Raw genomic sequence first — 13,104 nt, forward strand, 5'->3', positions numbered from 1 at the left:
ACCAAATAATATTAATCGGATACCGGGTGCATTATATTATGCAATTGGTCATTAAAAACGATAGATTTATACCCAATAATAAAAATACAGTGCTCAAAGTATTTTCGAATTTTTAAAAAATTTATAAAAATGATAAAAAACGCACCAAAAGTACGAGGAGATATGCGTACAAGCAGTAAAAATGTAAATATATGTATAAATTGGGAAAAAGAATGCTTTAAAGCTCTAAAAAAATGGCTACGATAAGAGGAATGGTAAAAAAGTAAGCAGGAATACGGTAAATGTACGACAAATGTGAAAAAACTCCTGTTAAGTTATGTTCTCCTAGTAGAAAATCGAATTTTCGGCCCAAAGTATCGTTCTATTGTTCGAGCAGTCGGAAATTTCCAAGAATTTGACGTCATTTCCAAGAAATTTAGAAATTCTGAGAACCGGGCCTCATTTCCAAGAATTTTAGGGATTCGGAGAATTTGACGTCATTTCTTGGAAAAATTTTTCGATCGACCTCCTATCGTATCATGTTCTCCTAATACAAAGTGGAATTTTTGGACAAAAATTTTTCTATCGCTGAGGGAATTTTGATCTCAGCCTTTTTTCTTGAATACCTCCCTTATTCTTCAGAATATTAAAAAATGCTTGGAATAAAAGTTGAATAGCTTCGAAAGGGCTACATTCTGATGACCTCAGTTTTTTCGTAAGTGGACGCATAAAAAAGTTATCAATGTCAATTGTATTTGCTTAAATGTAATGGTATATTTTTTAATGCATCAATCGATGCATCTCTGTATTCTCTATAAAAAAGTATTAGGCCATATATAGCGAAAAACGATTAGTTTAAGAGATATTTAAAAAAATTTAAAATATAAGACCTCCTATCGTATCATGTTCTCCTAATACAAAGTGGAATTTTTGGACAAAAATTTTTCTATCGCTCAGGGAATTTCGATCTTAGCCTTTTTTCTTGAATATCTCGCTTATTCTTCAGAATATTAAAAAATGCTTGGAATAAATGTTAAATGGCTTCGAAAGGGCTTCATTCTGGTGACCTCAGCTTTTTCGTAGGTGGACCCATAAAAAAATTATCCACGTTAATTGTATTTGTTTAAATGGAATCGTATAATTTTTAATGCATCAATCGATGTATCTCTATATTCTCCATAAAAACCTTAAGGCATATATACTAAAACCATTAGTTTAAAAGATATTTAATGAAAACTAATTACTTTCTATATTATAAGTTTTTTTCTGTATATGCTTTAATACTTTTTTATAGAGAATGCAAAGATACACCACCTGGAATATTAAAAAGTGTACACTTTTATTTAAACAAACAACATTCAGTCTTATAAATCCTTTACGCTTCTATATATAAAAAAATAAATAACGGAGGGATGTTCCTCCCACGAAATGCTTCAACTTTTGTTTGAAACATTTTTTAATATTTCCAAAAACAAGCGAGATATACCAAATAATATTAACCGGACACCGGGTGCATTATTTTATGCAATTGGTCATTAAAAATAATCGATTCATACCCAATAATAAAAATACAGCGCTCAAAGTATTTTCGAATTTTTAAAAAATTTATAAAAATGATAAAAACGCACCAAAAGTACGAGGAGATATGCGTACAAGCAGTAAAAATGTAAATATATGTATAAATTGGAAAAAGAATGCTTTAAAGCTCTAAAAAAATGGCTACGATAAGAGGAATGGTAAAAAAGTAAGCAGGAATACGGTAAATGTACGACAAATGTGAAAAAACTCCTGTTAAGTTATGTTCTCCTAGTAGAAAATCGAATTTTCGGCCCAAAGTATCGTTCTATTGTTCGAGCAGTCGGAAATTTCCAAGAATTTGACGTCATTTCCAAGAAATTTAGAAATTCTGAGAACCGGGCCTCATTTCCAAGAATTTTAGGGATTCGGAGAATTTGACGTCATTTCTTGGAAAAATTTTTCGATCGACCTCCTATCGTATCATGTTCTCCTAATACAAAGTGGAATTTTTGGACAAAAATTTTTCTATCGCTCAGCGAATTTCGATCTCAGCTTTTTTTTTGAATATCTCGCTTATTCTTCAGAATATTAAAAAATGCTTGGAATAAAAGTTGAATAGCTTCGAAAGGGCTACATTCTGATGACCTCAGTTTTTTCGTAAGTGGACGCATAAAAAAGTTATCAATGTCAATTGTATTTGCTTAAATGTAATGGTATATTTTTTAATGCATCAATCGATGCATCTCTGTATTCTCTATAAAAAAGTATTAGGCCATATATAGCGAAAAACGATTAGTTCAAGAGATATTTAAAAAAATTTAAAATATAAGACCTCCTATCGTATCATGTTCTCCTAATACAAAGTGGAATTTTTCGACAAAAATTTTTCTATCGCTCAGCGAATTTCGATCTTAGCCTTTTTTCTTGAATATCTCGCTTATTCTTCAGAATATTAAAAAATGCTTGGAATAAATGTTAAATGGCTTCGAAAGGGCTTCATTCTGGTGACCTCAGTTTTTTCGTAGGTGGACCCATAAAAAAATTATCCACGTTAATTGTATTTGTTTAAATGGAATCGTATAATTTTTAATGCATCAATCGATGTATCTCTATATTCTCCATAAAAAAACCTTAAGGCATATATACTAAAAAACCATTAGTTTAAAAGATATTTAATGAAAACTAATTACTTTCTATATTATAAGTTTTTTTCTGTATATGCTTTAATACTTTTTTATAGAGAATGCAAAGATACACCACCTGGAATATTAAAAAGTGTACACTTTTATTTAAACAAACAACATTCAGTCTTATAAATCCTTTACGCTTCTATATATAAAAATAAATAACGGACGGATGTTCCTCCCACGAAATGCTTCAACTTTTGTTTGAAACATTTTTTAATATTTCCAAAAACAAGCGAGATATACCAAATAATATTAACCGGACACCGGGTGCATTATTTTATGCAATTGGTCATTAAAAATAATCGATTCATACCCAATAATAAAAATACAGCGCTCAAAGTATTTTCGAATTTTTAAAAAATTTATAAAAATGATAAAAAACGCACCAAAAGTACGAGGAGATATGCGTACAAGCAGTAAAAATGTAAATATATGTATAAATTGGAAAAAGAATGCTTTAAAGCTCTAAAAAAATGGCTACGATAAGAGGAATGGTAAAAAAGTAAGCAGGAATACGGTAAATGTACGACAAATGTGAAAAAACTCCTGTTAAGTTATGTTCTCCTAGTAGAAAATCGAATTTTCGGCCCAAAGTATCGTTCTATTGTTCGAACAGTCGGAAATTTCCAAGAATTTGACGTCATTTCCAAGAAATTTAGAAATTCTAAGAACCGGGCCCCATTTCCAAGAATTTTAGGGATTCCGAGAATTTGACGTCATTTCTTGGAAAAATTTTTCGATCGACCTCCTATCGTATCATGTTCTCCTAATACAAAGTGGAATTTTTGGACAAAAATTTTTCTATCGCTCAGCGAATTTCGATTTTAGCCTTTTTTCTTGAATACCTCGCTTATTCTTCAGAATATTAAAAAATGCTTGGAATAAAAGTTGAATAGCTTCGAAAGGGCTACATTCTGATGACCTCAGTTTTTTCGTAAGTGGACGCATAAAAAAGTTATCAATGTCAATTGTATTTGCTTAAATGTAATGGTATATTTTTTAATGCATCAATCGATGCATCTCTGTATTCTCTATAAAAAAGTATTAGGCCATATATAGCGAAAAACGATTAGTTTAAGAGATATTTAAAAAAATTTAAAATATAAGACCTCCTATCGTATCATGTTCTCCTAATACAAAATCGAATTTTTCGACAAAAATTTTTCTATCGCTCAGGGAATTTCGATCTTAGCCTTTTTTCTTGAATATCTCGCTTATTCTTCAGAATATTAAAAAATGCTTGGAATAAATGTTAAATGGCTTCGAAAGGGCTTCATTCTGGTGACCTCAGTTTTTTCGTAGGTGGACCCATAAAAAATTATCCACGTTAATTGTATTTGTTTAAATGGAATCGTATAATTTTTAATGCATCAATCGATGTATCTCTATATTCTCCATAAAAAAACCTTAAGGCATATATACTAAAAAACCATTAGTTTAAAAGATATTTAATGAAAACTAATTACTTTCTATATTATAAGTTTTTTTCTGTATATGCTTTAATACTTTTTTATAGAGAATGCAAAGATACACCACCTGGAATATTAAAAAGTGTACACTTTTATTTAAACAAACAACATTCAGTCTTATAAATCCTTTACGCTTCTATATATAAAAAAATAAATAACGGACGGATGTTCCTCCCACGAAATGCTTCAACTTTTGTTTGAAACATTTTTTAATATTTCCAAAAACAAGCGAGATATACCAAATAATATTAACCGGACACCGGGTGCATTATTTTATGCAATTGGTCATTAAAAATAATCGATTCATACCCAATAATAAAAATACAGCGCTCAAAGTATTTTCGAATTTTTAAAAAATTTATAAAAATGATAAAAAACGCACCAAAAGTACGAGGAGATATGCGTACAAGCAGTAAAAATGTAAATATATGTATAAATTGGAAAAAGAATGCTTTAAAGCTCTAAAAAAATGGCTACGATAAGAGGAATGGTAAAAAAGTAAGCAGGAATACGGTAAATGTACGACAAATGTGAAAAAACTCCTGTTAAGTTATGTTCTCCTAGTAGAAAATCGAATTTTCGGCCCAAAGTATCGTTCTATTGTTCGAGCAGTCGGAAATTTCCAAGAATTTGACGTCATTTCCAAGAAATTTAGAAATTCTGAGAACCGGGCCTCATTTCCAAGAATTTTAGGGATTCCGAGAATTTGACGTCATTTCTTGGAAAAATTTTTCGATCGACCTCCTATCGTATCATGTTCTCCTAATACAAAGTGGAATTTTTGGACAAAAATTTTTCTATCGCTCAGGGAATTTCGATCTCAGCCTTTTTTCTTGAATACCTCCCTTATTCTTCAGAATATTAAAAAATGCTTGGAATAAAAGTTGAATAGCTTCGAAAGGGCTACATTCTGATGACCTCAGTTTTTTCGTAAGTGGACGCATAAAAAGTTATCAATGTCAATTGTATTTGCTTAAATGTAATGGTATATTTTTTAATGCATCAATCGATGCATCTCTGTATTCTCTATAAAAAAGTATTAGGCCATATATAGCGAAAAACGATTAGTTTAAGAGATATTTAATAAATTTAAAAAATAAGACCTCCTATCGTATCATGTTCTCCTAATACAAAATCGAATTTTTCGACAAAAATTTTTCTATCGCTCAGGGAATTTCGATCGTAGCTCTTTCTCTTGAATATCTCGCTTATTCTTCAGAATATTAAAAAATGCTTGGAATAAATGTTAAATGGCTTCGAAAGGGCTTCATTCTGGTGACCTCAGTTTTTTCGTAGGTGGACCCATAAAAAAATTATCCACGTTAATTGTATTTGTTTAAATGGAATCGTATAATTTTTAATGCATCAATCGATGTATCTCTATATTCTCCATAAAAAAACCTTAAGGCATATATACTAAAAAACCATTAGTTTAAAAGATATTTAATGAAAACTAATTACTTTCTATATTATAAGTTTTTTTCTGTATATGCTTTAATACTTTTTTATAGAGAATGCAAAGATACACCACCTGGAATATTAAAAAGTGTACACTTTTATTTAAACAAACAACATTCAGTCTTATAAATCCTTTACGCTTCTATATAAAAAAATAAATAACGGACGGATGTTCCTCCCACGAAATGCTTCAACTTTTGTTTGAAACATTTTTTAATATTTCCAAAAACAAGCGAGATATACCAAATAATATTAACCGGACACCGGGTGCATTATTTTATGCAATTGGTCATTAAAAATAATCGATTCATACCCAATAATAAAAATACAGCGCTCAAAGTATTTTCGAATTTTTAAAAAATTTATAAAAATGATAAAAAACGCACCAAAAGTACGAGGAGATATGCGTACAAGCAGTAAAAATGTAAATATATGTATAAATTGGAAAAAGAATGCTTTAAAGCTCTAAAAAAATGGCTACGATAAGAGGAATGGTAAAAAAGTAAGCAGGAATACGGTAAATGTACGACAAATGTGAAAAACTCCTGTTAAGTTATGTTCTCCTAGTAGAAAATCGAATTTTCGGCCCAAAGTATCGTTCTATTGTTCGAGCAGTCGGAAATTTCCAAGAATTTGACGTCATTTCCAAGAAATTTAGAAATTCTGAGAACCGGGCCTCATTTCCAAGAATTTTAGGGATTCGGAGAATTTGACGTCATTTCTTGGAAAAATTTTTCGATCGACCTCCTATCGTATCATGTTCTCCTAATACAAAGTGGAATTTTTGGACAAAAATTTTTCTATCGCTCAGGGAATTTCGATCTCAGCCTTTTTTCTTGAATACCTCCCTTATTCTTCAGAATATTAAAAAATGCTTGGAATAAAAGTTGAATAGCTTCGAAAGGGCTACATTCTGATGACCTCAGTTTTTTCGTAAGTGGACGCATAAAAAAGTTATCAATGTCAATTGTATTTGCTTAAATGTAATGGTATATTTTTTAATGCATCAATCGATGCATCTCTGTATTCTCTATAAAAAAGTATTAGGCCATATATAGCGAAAAACGATTAGTTTAAGAGATATTTAAAAAAATTTAAAATATAAGACCTCCTATCGTATCATGTTCTCCTAATACAAAGTGGAATTTTTGGACAAAAATTTTTCTATCGCTCAGGGAATTTCGATCTTAGCCTTTTTTCTTGAATATCTCGCTTATTCTTCAGAATATTAAAAAATGCTTGGAATAAATGTTAAATGGCTTCAAAAGGGCTTCATTCTGGTGACCTCAGTTTTTTCGTAGGTGGACCCATAAAAAAATTATCCACGTTAATTGTATTTGTTTAAATGGAATCGTATAATTTTTAATGCATCAATCGATGTATCTCTATATTCTCCATAAAAAAACCTTAAGGCATATATACTAAAAAACCATTAGTTTAAAAGATATTTAATGAAAACTAATTACTTTCTATATTATAAGTTTTTTTCTGTATATGCTTTAATACTTTTTTATAGAGAATGCAAAGATACACCACCTGGAATATTAAAAAGTGTACACTTTTATTTAAACAAACAACATTCAGTCTTATAAATCCTTTACGCTTCTATATATAAAAAAATAAATAACGGACGGATGTTCCTCCCACGAAATGCTTCAACTTTTGTTTGAAACATTTTTTAATATTTCCAAAAACAAGCGAGATATACCAAATAATATTAATCGGATACCGGGTGCATTATATTATGCAATTGGTCATTAAAAATAATCGATTCATACCCAATAATAAAAATACAGCGCTCAAAGTATTTTCGAATTTTTAAAAAATTTATAAAAATGATAAAAAACGCACCAAAAGTACGAGGAGATATGCGTACAAGCAGTAAAAATGTAAATATATGTATAAATTGGAAAAAGAATGCTTTAAAGCTCTAAAAAAATGGCTACGATAAGAGGAATGGTAAAAAAGTAAGCAGGAATACGGTAAATGTACGACAAATGTGAAAAAACTCCTGTTAAGTTATGTTCTCCTAGTAGAAAATCGAATTTTCGGCCCAAAGTATCGTTCTATTGTTCGAGCAGTCGGAAATTTCCAAGAATTTGACGTCATTTCCAAGAAATTTAGAAATTCTGAGAACCGGGCCTCATTTCCAAGAATTTTAGGGATTCGGAGAATTTGACGTCATTTCTTGGAAAAATTTTTCGATCGACCTCCTATCGTATCATGTTCTCCTAATACAAAGTGGAATTTTTGGACAAAAATTTTTCTATTGCTCAGGGAATTTCGATCTCAGCCTTTTTTCTTGAATACCTCCCTTATTCTTCAGAATATTAAAAAATGCTTGGAATAAAAGTTGAATAGCTTCGAAAGGGCTACATTCTGATGACCTCAGTTTTTTCGTAGGTGGACCCATAAAAAAGTTATCAATGTCAATTGTATTTGCTTAAATGTAATGGTATATTTTTTAATGCATCAATCGATGCATCTCTGTATTCTCTATAAAAAAGTATTAGGCCATATATAGCGAAAAACGATTAGTTTAAGAGATATTTAAAAAAATTTAAAATATAAGACCTCCTATCGTATCATGTTCTCCTAATACAAAATCGAATTTTTCGACAAAAATTTTTCTATCGCTCAGGGAATTTCGATCTTAGCCTTTTTTCTTGAATATCTCGCTTATTCTTCAGAATATTAAAAAATGCTTGGAATAAATGTTAAATGGCTTCGAATGGGCTTCATTCTGATGACCTCAGTTTTTTCGTAGGTGGACCCATAAAAAAGTTATCAATGTCAATTGTATTTGCTTAAATGTAATGGTATATTTTTTAATGCATCAATCGATGCATCTCTGTATTCTCTATAAAAAAGTATTAGGCCATATATAGCGAAAAACGATTAGTTTAAGAGATATTTAAAAAAATTTAAAATATAAGACCTCCTATCGTATCATGTTCTCCTAATACAAAATCGAATTTTTCGACAAAAATTTTTCTATCGCTCAGGGAATTTCGATCTTAGCCTTTTTTCTTGAATATCTCGCTTATTCTTCAGAATATTAAAAAATGCTTGGAATAAATGTTAAATGGCTTCAAAAGGGCTTCATTCTGGTGACCTCAGCTTTTTCGTAGGTGGACCCATAAAAAAGTTATCAATGTCAATTGTATTTGTTTAAATGTAATGGTATATTTTTTAATGCATCAATCGATGCATCTCTGTATTCTCTATAAAAAAGTATTAGGCCATATATAGCGAAAAACGATTAGTTTAAGAGATATTTAAAAAAATTTAAAATATAAGACCTCCTATCGTATCATGTTCTCCTAATACAAAATCGAATTTTTCGACAAAAATTTTTCTATCGCTCAGGGAATTTCGATCTTAGCCTTTTTTCTTGAATATCTCGCTTATTCTTCAGAATATTAAAAAATGCTTGGAATAAATGTTAAATGGCTTCGAAAGGGCTACATTCTGATGACCTCAGTTTTTTCGTAAGTGGACGCATAAAAAAGTTATCAATGTCAATTGTATTTGCTTAAATGTAATGGTATATTTTTTAATGCATCAATCGATGCATCTCTGTATTCTCTATAAAAAAGTATTAGGCCATATATAGCGAAAAACGATTAGTTTAAGAGATATTTAAAAAAATTTAAACTATAAGACCTCCTATCGTATCATGTTCTCCTAATACAAAATCGAATTTTTCGACAAAAATTTTTCTATCGCTCAGGGAATTTCGATCTTAGCCTTTTTTCTTGAATATCTCGCTTATTCTTCAGAATATTAAAAAATGCTTGGAATAAATGTTAAATGGCTTCGAAAGGACTACATTCTGATGACCTCAGTTTTTTCGTAGGTGGACCCATAAAAAAGTTATCAATGTCAATTGTATTTGCTTAAATGTAATGGTATATTTTTTAATGCATCAATCGATGCATCTCTGTATTCTCTATAAAAAAGTATTAGGCCATATATAGCGAAAAACGATTAGTTTAAGAGATATTTAAAAAAATTTAAACTATAAGACCTCCTATCGTATCATGTTCTCCTAATACAAAGTGGAATTTTTGGACAAAAATTTTTCTATCGCTCAGGGAATTTCGATCTTAGCCTTTTTTCTTGAATATCTCGCTTATTCTTCAGAATATTAAAAAATGCTTGGAATAAAAGTTGAATAGCGTCGAAAGGGCTACATTCTGGTGACCTCAATTTTTTTGTAGGACTCATAAAAAACTTAACGCACATTTACTTTTTTAAGTTGTACCATAATTTTTTTAAAATAAATTTATCAGTCCATCCAATTTGGCATACTTCATTAAGAATAATTGATGTATCGACGAAATTATTATTTCAATACATAATTAAACATTTTTGAATATTTTCTAGATTAATTAATCGTGATATAAATTGTTTAGCAGTATTAGATTCTCAAATTGATTCTTTGTTTCGCTATCCTTCATTTTTCAAATGAATCAAGTTCAAAAAACTCAACGAAATGGTAAGTCATAGATAGCCAATCATTTAACCCGTCATTTATAGTCTCTTTCGACCCACTCTTTAAGCATAAGCTAATCCAAATACAAAGATTTAGAGCATCGTTGAGCATATGTAAAGGATGTCTCGTTGATATTTTGCTCGTTTCTCGTAGATCGGAAACTGGTTCGATCTCTGGAGGGTCATCTGCTTTCCTTTCTTCCAGTCGAAGAGTGGGGTTGAACCGGTCGAAAAATTCACAGATACTATTTTCACGAAAGCTTTCTTGCATGGCAAACAGTGTAAATACACGTGTATCTTGGTTTTTATAAGGGGATCCAGACAACCTCGACCCAGTCCCTGACGAGGCCGCGACCCGCAACAAGGCGTAACCGGGTCTTAACCTCGACCTCCTCCGCGGTTGGTGTCCCCACAATGGCCTTTTCGAGTAGACACGAACCGCAAACAAGATGGACGGGACGAGAGATACATTTGCATACGAGGTTGAAGCCTCGTAGGACGACCTGTTACCATTGGACGATGACTCCCCCCGTGATTTCGAGAGGAGAGTGGTGTATTTTTTGTATAAATCCTTGGACAGAATGTTTCCTTCTTATGGTCGAAAACAAAAGTAATGAGAATCGATATTATATTGAAATTCCAAATTCCAAGTTGTTGGATTATGTTTGACATATGGGACACGTGAGAAGTGTTCTTTCGTGACAGTTTTTCGAGGAAATTAGAAAGTTTTAATAATATATATAAGATATAATTGAAGTTGTTATTATCTGAAGAGAAATTAAATTAGAAGCTAATAACAATTGACTTGGTTGAAAATAAAAAGTGCAATCAGATTTAATTTGGCGTTCAAATTAAGAAAATATATTATATCAAATTATATGACATTTAATTTTTACTTAAAATACTTTTCGATTTAAATGTAACACCCTGTATTAAATCTTCTATTAAATTATTACCACCAAGATATCAAGTAACCAACCTTTATACATCAAACTAACCCCATAACTCACCCCAATTCCTTTCCCAAATTAATCTCGTGTAACTCGACAAAATCCCTCCCCAGAAAGAATGAAAAAAATATATATATATATTATCCCATATGAGGTCAAGAAAAAACCTAGGCAGCAATCTGCAGCCTCCACACGTAGTCTCTCGCATTTATAAAAATCTTAACGTCCGCCACGACGTTAAACCTGACATTCACTTGTCGGTTGCTTGGTTCTAGAGAAACTAGTCGGTGGTGTTCTCTCGCAAAGATGAAAAATTCCATACATTCGTGAAAAGCTGGCCGTGATTTCCCTTGTGTTACGCGATATCGCTGTTTCCCTTTGAGCTGGATACACGCGCGCATCCTCCCGGATAACAAGGGAAGGGTGCAAGAGAAGAAGGGAAAATAATCTGGGCTGCCTCGTGCCGAAACCGAATCTATATCGAATTTGAATATATCAAAAATAGAGCGTGACTGTGAAACGAAAAGAAAAAAAATAAAAGTGGAAAGAAGAAGAGAAAAGTATACTAAAAATAGAGCGTGACAAGTTGTTCTTTCCGATTGAAAAAAAAAAGAAAAAGAAAATCGTTGTGAAACCAAAAAAAAAAAGAAGAAGAAGAAAGAAAGAGGGAGAAGAAAGATGAGAAAAGAGGGAGAAAAATGGAGTGGCGGACAAGGGTGCAGGAAAAGCACGACGACGATGGCCGGTTGGTTGATAGGGAACGTGGCTGCCTCGATAATTACCTTCGCTGCTGGGTAATAATACCTTCTTCTCCCCGTCATCGACGTCGTCGACTATGAATCAACCTTGGCTGCCCGATAAGAGCGATAAAGAAGTCGGCCGGTCTAGACGATTACGCAATTCCCTGAAAAGGCATTGATTGACGTCCCCCCTCCCTCTCCCTTCTCCTCCTGCTAGGTTAGATGAGAGGCTTCAGGTACTCGTCGTGTCCCCGTCTCTCTAGACGAGGACGTTCGAGCCTCCTTCTCGTCATCCTTGCCTTCTTTCTTGGACAATGAGCGTGTTTCCCGCGTGTATTATCTCGATAGGGGGTCGAGGTGATTTTTGTTGATGACCTTTTTTTTAATCGTCGAATTAAATTATCCGAATTTGGAAATTGTTTCTGAAAATGGATCGAAAAATGTGGATTGGACAATGATGGACTGTGGGTATAATAGAAATAATAGTTGAAATTATTTTGTATTGATACGGAATAGAGAAAGAGTAATGTGCAACGTATATACAGAAAAGATATATTAAAAGGAATATATTATCCTATTATTGTATATTATTATATTTATCATACGATTTGAGTGTTAATTATATAGTATAGAAATAATAAAGATGTGGTTCGTTGAAAAATGCTACTATTTTGCAACTATTATTTTTATTAATGTTAAACGATTTTATTTCATTAATATGCAAATTGGAATGGACGATCTAGAAATAAATATTTGATCTACCAGACAATGGTGATTAAATACTTTTGAACGATAGTGATATGTTACGCGAGATGTTGATAGGTTAATCGCTACCAGACAATAGTCTGACACGGTTGATATTTAATGTTTGACGAAGTCGTTTCATCGTTGTTTCATTTTTCATTTCGTTACAAGATATAAAAGAATATGGAAACAGTATGAACGATTTCGAGAAAGAAATTAGGAAATGATAATTTCAAGAAAATAATTTTTGTTTCATTTTTTAATCGTGATTTTATTAATCGTGTTTTTTAGAACTCGTTTCTAAAATCTCAATCGCTTAAATTGAACGTTCAAGATCCTTTCCCCCGAAGACATATCGATACTCGAAACCTGTTGTCGTTTGGCGCCATTCTAAGCGTTTACGACTCGCATTAAATCTTTTTTACTGTCTATACATGGATATACATGGATATACGTAAAAAAATAAAGATTTCTTGCGAAATTGCGATGGAAAGATCGCACACGTGGAACTGTATTTTTCCTTTGCGTTGAGAAATTTTTCAAGGTTTCAGAAACAGAAACA

The 13,104-nt window shown here is 31.6% G+C and overlaps 1 protein-coding gene across 1 annotated transcript in view; it reads left to right on the top strand.

Annotated features, from left to right (window-relative positions):
* LOC114577608 (serine-rich adhesin for platelets-like) overlaps positions 1 to 13,104 on the top strand; it is a 169,760-nt gene that overhangs the window by 86,923 nt on the left and 69,733 nt on the right. The window lies entirely within an intron of this gene.

Source organism: Apis cerana, linkage group LG10 (genome assembly GCF_029169275.1).
Source record: "Apis cerana isolate GH-2021 linkage group LG10, AcerK_1.0, whole genome shotgun sequence".
Taxonomy (NCBI): Eukaryota; Metazoa; Arthropoda; class Insecta; order Hymenoptera; family Apidae; genus Apis; species Apis cerana.